Source organism: Haliotis cracherodii, unplaced genomic scaffold (assembly GCF_022045235.1).
Source record: "Haliotis cracherodii isolate W230 unplaced genomic scaffold, xgHalCrac1.p SCAF_1, whole genome shotgun sequence".
Classification (NCBI taxonomy): domain Eukaryota; kingdom Metazoa; phylum Mollusca; class Gastropoda; order Lepetellida; family Haliotidae; genus Haliotis; species Haliotis cracherodii.
Genome location: NW_027266264.1, coordinates 28,270,511 through 28,278,204, shown reverse-complemented (window position 1 = coordinate 28,278,204; position 7,694 = coordinate 28,270,511). Strand labels below are relative to the sequence as shown.

Here is a 7,694-nt window from a genome sequence, read left to right as displayed (position 1 = left end):
AAATAAAGTTCATTATATCCGTCAGTTCGTTATAAGCGTGTTCGTTATAAACGTATTTTACTGTAATAAAGAAGTTGTTCATCCATAAATTCTTATCCTCACTTAGTACTCCAATTTCTAAATGCCTATCAAAGAAGGAACTTTATGGATAACAACTTCTGCTTTAATGCATTTGCGATGTTAAGGAGTAGAGTCTCACACCGTTATCAAGGTGGGATGCGTGTATTCATATGTATTTACAAACTTCCAGAATACCAATCCACACCTGCAGATTATTATAATCCATATATCCTTAACATGATTAACTGAGGTAATAGGAAAAAATCGGATGGTCCTTAACTTCTTTTCAGTAGTACAGATGCATGACATTTGGCAGTTCTAGAATTGTTTCTCCGCCGTGGCGTGGAAGTGAAATAACACACAGTATAGCAACAGGACAGTACCAAGGGCTTTTTTTGTTAAAACATTACAGTTCAAACACGTACTTTTCTACAATCGGTGGCTCTTGCATGTTGCTGTATATATCAAAGCGAAATGCAAACTAACAAAATACAGAGAATCAGGTGTTCACTTTGATAACATATTTGGAAAATTGACAATTGGTTGTGTGGTTGGTCACCTGAACACTTGTAATCGCTATTATACAATGAACAACATGTATTTCCTGACTGTTCAAAGAGGCGTTAAATTAGATACAGTAAACTACGTTTATAACGAACACGCTTATAACGAACTGACGGATATAACGAACTGATGGATATAACTAACTTATTTTTACTCCCGACCATTTGTTGTATATATGCTGTATGTATGCTTATAACGAACTACGGCTATTACGAACTAAAATTAGTGGTCGCCTCGAGTTCGTTATAACCGTAGTCTACAGTACACTGGTCCAACCCTCTTCATGGAATTGATATAGCGATGGCCACTATAAAGTATAGTTCACACTATTACGAGGACATGTTTACGTTACAAACACATTAAGATTCCGAACACAATGTTAAACCTGTTAAGAATGTAAACATGTTATGGCATCTAAACGCGCAGAGTTTGTGGATGTTGTGGCTATATGAACTGATATCCTACAGCCACTTTTATGTGTCTAGATCCTAAACTTAATTAAAAAACAATCCGAAACAGGTCCCCATTTCTGACAGTGTACTCTGTGAACAAGCAATCCCAGGCAGATATATACAGGGAAGGACATGCCTCCCGCATGCCAGGTGTTGAGAACTTGAACCACATGCAACGATACTTTCGCAGTTGTATTTACAGTAAAGTACGTTTATAACGAACACGCTTATAACGAACTGACGGATATAACGAACATATTTTTACTCCCGACCATTTGTTGTATATATGCTGTATGTATGCTTATAACGAACTACGGTTATTACGAACTAAAATTAATGGTCCCATCGAGTTCGTTATAACCGTAGTCCACTGTATTGACAATTTTACCAGAGAAGTTTTAATATGTAATACTTAATCACCTGAAGTTATGAACGCTGAAAGCTTAATGGGTTTATGTGTTTGAGAAATCTACAGTATTTATTACCGCCCGGTGATCTGGAGTAACTATTATGCACTCAAGATTGTACAGCAATACACGCCCGCTTGTGACGTCAGAGATTAATGATAAAAACAGGAGACCAAAATTCTTAAGACTTACGTGTATTAATATTTACACGATTAGGATCTAAAGACGGTACAGATTTTACAGACTGACATAACAATGCAAATTAACACTTCACAATTAACAGACATCTGCACTTATATCTGCAACCGTGATTACACCTGAACGTGTATGGCCTCGCACTTCCTTTCGCTCAGGATCAAATGCCACATTGACTTAGTTCATCTGATTCACTCTCCCTGTCAGTTTCAATATGCAGCGTGTAGCGTATCGCAACTCCTCATGTTGGCAATATACATATGGGAAAAGAAAGTTAATACTTTGATGACTACACTCTAACCTTGTCACAACCTTTCATATCACGCCATTTATAATGTCACGTTATATAAACCATTTAGTAACCTCGTTATATCACGCCATTTAGTATACCTCGTACTATCACGCCATTTCGTACACCTCGTTCATGCCATTTAGTATACCTCGTTATATCACGTCATTTACTGTACCACGGTATATCGCATCATTCAGTTTTCTATACCATAAATAATTTGTTATGCCGAATTTTTTTCACTGTCTGGTATCTTTATTGGCATGTCGAAATGAAAACTTGACACCTGCAACTGTTGACGTTAAGGGTCAAAGGGAGACTACTCTTCAAACCTTAGAGGCCTAACCTTGTTGAAATTTTTAACTGTAATCTTTATCTATATAGTCAAGACCGAGATTAAAAAAAACTAATTTCCTTCCACATCATCACAATTGATAATGTAGAAAACAAAAAGCAGTGTCGGATAACGAATTTATCAGAATTTTCAAACGAAATATGTGAGTTGGGTGTTGGAAAATCCATGATGGCTGTCCTGACGGTGTACGGTCTCATATTAGATCAGTATCAACCATCTTGGAATTTTGCTGATGGTGTATACGGGCTCATATGGGGTTAGTAGTTATGCTGTCTAATAGGTCAATTACACTTTGAGGCATAATAAAACGTTCTATAACTCTATTATACCATACAACGCAATCTCATTAAAATCAGATCTTTGTTCTCGCTACCGCAAAATAAAGATCATGAGGACATCCCATTACGGGTCACGTCAGAACCTTGACCAGAACTTTCAGCTCGAACTTTGACCGACCAATAGAATGGCTGACAAGAAGTCGACATTAGCCAATCAGAAGGCACCTTTCTCGTGCTTTACGGCATCAATTTCAAATTGGTGACTACGCTTCAAAACATATTTCTCGATAAAAAATTTGAAACCTGAACAAAAGAACATTCTGGAATGGCTAATAGATGGTCTAGATTGTATGGATTCAGTCATTAAGCCCGTAACTATCGCTAGGAATACCCCGTGTTAAAGTTTTCGAGGTTGCATGATTAGAAATCACATTCCGACTGTCACTTTCATGATCTGGTAAGCGACGCTCTGATTGGTCGGAAGAAAGGTCGTTCTGACGTGACCCCTAATTGGATGTCCTCATTCGTCACCGATCGCCCCTTTCCGTAACCTGCAAGAAGACTCGTCCCCCTATCGATGAATGTTATGTGCGAAAATACGACAAACCAATCAGAATGCGCGTATGATTTCAAGTTCTTCGTCAAAGAATCGCTCAGAAATAATTTTTGATTCTACATATGTCTTGTATCTAAAATATACCCATGGCACAGTTGAATGTATACTGTACAATTCTGCATGTCCCGATGTGCTTTAAATTGCATCTGAAATATACATAATATATGGGGAAATATATGTGAACCATTACGCGACGAGTTGACAATTGTTTTAGGTACATGTATTCCCGTTTGCGCTAAGACGGTACCCGGTCCCAAAAATGGCCATGTGAGGGGCACGAGTCGCTATTCAGCTTGTCCCGGAATAACACGAGTTGGTCACGAATGGGATGTCCTCAGATCTTTGTTTAGCGGTAGCGAGAACTAAGATCTGATTTTAATGAGATTGGCATACAACGTTGTATCAAATCATTTATTACACCATGCGACGTTGTATCACTCGTTTCACTAACCAGACATTGTTATATCAAGTCATTTAGTATACTGTACAATGTTATATCACTCCATTTAGTAGACCATAGCACTAATACCGCGTTGTGTCCCGCCAGTTTGTAAACAATACCACGTTATATCACGCCATTTAGCATACCACGTTGTATTAAATCATTTATACACCATGCCACGTTGTACCACGCGTTTCATTATAAAATACCACTTTATATCACGGCATTTAGTTTACAATACCACTATATCACGCCATTTATTATACTATAACACGTTGTATCATACCTTTTAGTATACAATTCCACGTTTCTAGTATATCACGCTATTTCGTATACAAGACCACGTTATATTACGTCATTTAGTGCACCGTACCACGTTATACAACGCCATTTATTATACCATACGGCGGTATTTCACACAGTTCAACGATATATCACGCTTTTTAATATACCATACTTATCAATTATTGACCATTTGTGAGGGCAATATCATGTTTTATCACGAGTCCTGCGGCCGAGGTCTGATTGACTGAAAATATTTCTCTGCTTTGAATCCCTTGGCTTAATCAAGAAGTGCAATACCATTTTTGATCGCTGCATATCAGTGTGGGACTCAGGGCAAAACATTGTTTAAAGGTCATGTGACCCTTTCTCAACCAATGAAAACACAGATATAATTTATAAATGTAATGAAACGTTGTATCACGCATTTTTTGTCATCAATACCACTTTATGTCACACCATATAAGTACACAATATTACGTTCTACCAGTACATTAAAAGTGGATTAATGTAAATGCCCCATGGCCTACCAAGGAAGGATGCCGAAAAACTACAGCGTGTTCAGAATAGAGTTACAAGAATTCTGACACGAATACATAAGCGAGAACACAGCACTCCAATAGTGACTGAACCACACAAGCTGCCAGTCCAACACAGTGCAACTTAAACTGCTCACTCTGGTTTACAAGGCAATGCATGGTTTGGCTCCTGCATATTGACAGGAACTGATAGTGCGGTGGCCTCCCATTAGTTAGACGTCCCAGTAGTTAGACAGCTTATAACAACACTTTAAACGGTTGAGTGCACACTAATCCTTATGCTTGTTACCTCAGACTTTAAAATGGAATAGTCCAGATAAGATCTGACAAACAAAGCAAAGCAGCTTTAAATAGATACTTTAATATTATACTTAACTTTTAATGACACTTTACATTTGATAAATTTCATACAGTTTGTAACAACACTTTGTGACAGTTTTTGGTAATGTACACTATTCATTTAATAACTTTTACAGTTTATTTATTCCAGACGAAGCAAGTGTGCTAGGTGACAGAGGTCTGTTGAGTCGCTCTTGAACCTCTGTCTTCAGTTGTCGAAAAAGCCAGCCATAGGTTGTTGCTTGGCGATCTGGCAAAAGGGCGAACACTAGAGGGAAGGTGTTGGGACCAACTCTGGCATGAAAGATGTATACTTGATCCCATAAACCTGGACATGCTGTGAAGGTACCATCCATGTAAAGGGTGTCAGCTTCCTGGAGGGCTTGTATCTGTTCTGCAGTGGAGAAAACCAGGATCTTGTCATCGTCGCCGTCGCTGAACAGTAGAAAGGGACGTCCATCTGCTGTCTCTGACCATTTGTCTTCAATGTCTACTGCTGACCGCGACCTGGGTAACGTCTTGTGACGATGCCTGAACAAGAGCAAAGGAACAGTTACACATATGTTACATGAACTATTGATAATGATTTCATTAACTTGAAATGTTTCAGAGCGAAACAAGTTATGTGGGACCTTAAAAAAAGGTAAATTCTAATCAAGTCAAAAATACGGGATGATATTCACCTGTAAAGTGCACTTTTCACGCTCTGAAATGATGGCATCGCTTGCAGGTTGGCTTCATCAACTTGAGTGACCTGCTCCTCGTACAATGCCTGCATCTGTGTGGTTTCTTCTCGCGCTCTTTTACGAAGATTGCTTACAAAGATCACTCTGGTTTCATCTTCAGGCGGATGGTTATGTTCCGACTGATTGCAAAGAAAGTCACCGACAGTAGTTCATTTCCCATTGCACGTCTTGACGACACATGTCCAATGTGTGCAGGTTTGCCTCTCGCGGTTTCTGTTGTAAATATATCCATCTAATATCAACTGCTTACTTCCACGCCGAGAGGTGATGTACTCTACTTTCCTTAAACCAGCCATATCGATACTGATAATGATACGTACCCCAAGATAATTTTTATTTGTTTGATGAGTAGATAATCTAAACTCAACTCCTTCAACTGATCATACGGTATGACAATTAAGCTACTCCATAGTTTACATACTATTAGTTAATCTCATGCTTATTGAATCTGTGCTGAGAGTAAGGTAATTTAGGTTCATTAAACGAAATTGTAACATATATACTCCCTAAACTGTGAGTCCCCTATCCCTATTCAGTACTTTAATCTAATTAGGACTGATCCATTACACCTGTACGTATATTCCTTCTTTGCCTAAATAAACATGTCTAACAATTGGGACGTCTAACTAATGGGACGTCTAACTAATGGGATATAACCGATAGTGCCATACAAGCCTATATACTTTCTCTCCGATCAAAAGATCAACATCTTCTAGCAGTACCAGAGTCTCGTAACAAAACATACATGTATGACGATAGGCGATTTCAGCATGCTACAGAACAATCTGATATAAGAAATCCGAGAAGCAGAAAATCTGCCAAATTTAAAAAAAAATACACTTAAGACCTGTCTCTTCAAGAAAGCCTTTTACGAGACCATTCTCGGTCTCAGTGCAATTGGGCAGTTGTTAATCGGAAAATGTGCTGTTTAATTCATAACACTGTGTCACCTTTATATTCCGCCATTTATTATACTAAACATACTCTGACGCCATTTCATATACATATAACGTTATATCACGCAACATATCATATTATACCACGTATATATATGACGTCATTTAATATACATATCACGTTATGTCACGCCATATATTATACCATATCACGTTATATCACGCCATTTAATATAACATACAACATCATACGACGTCATTTATTAAATCACACCACGTTCTATAACGCCATGTCAGGCAGTCGGGCGGCTCCTCCAGCAACCAGAGACGTATCTTGTTATACGTTTACAGACAGTACACCAGTTGATGCGTAATCGGTTTTATCAAGATTGGTCACTATCGATTCACCACCGATGAGACAAGGCGTTACATGAAGACAGTAGACACAGTGCACAACTCACCAACCCAGCAATCTGTGTGTTAACCATCAAGTCGACTCACCTTGTTCAGGGTTAACTGCCTTGGGTAGATCTGCCTTGAAATGATGTTCCGCTGACCTCCTGGCTTGAAGGAGAGACACCCGATCACCCGCTGAATACTGCAACACGCAAGTGAGTGCTTGAGAGTGTGAGTGAGTGAGTGACTTGGGTTTAACGCCGCCTTTAACAATATTCCAGTTATATCGCGGCGTGTCAGATTAATGTGGGATGAAAGCCCGAAGTGATGCTGGTCTCAGACGTTTACCACTTCGGTGAAACGCACGAGCACGGGTATGGTGCTGACAAACCTAGAAACATAATTGGGTGAACCGGGATTCGAACCCACAATCATAGGTGTCTGGCGTGCCCGAGGGACGCAACTCTGCACAGCGAATCGCGGCGCCTTAGACGACTGGGCCACCCGTGCCCCCGCTTGAGAGTGTGAAATTGCGAATGTGTGTGAGTGGGTGTATGTGGGTGTGTGAGTGTTTGTTGACACAGAAGCATATCAGTGAGGTTTGGATCAGATAACCCAGTGCCTGGAAGCCATTCCACAGATGCACAATTTACCATGATGAGCCATGCAGCACATACACCCTAACCAACCAATGCTGCTAGAACACGGATGAGGTACCCGGTGTGGGGTACCCGGGACGATATACACGGTGTGAGTTATCGGGTGTGAGATACCCAATATAAGGTGCCTAGTAAGAGGTATATGAGGTAACTGGTATGGGGTATAAAGTCTTAGGTAT

At 39.6% G+C, this 7,694-nt stretch overlaps 1 pseudogene; it reads right to left on the bottom strand.

The window, feature by feature from the left end:
• Positions 1-4,949: 4,949 nt before the first annotated feature.
• Positions 4,950-5,889, bottom strand: LOC139462671 (uncharacterized; annotated as a pseudogene).
• Positions 5,890-7,694: the final 1,805 nt, after the last annotated feature.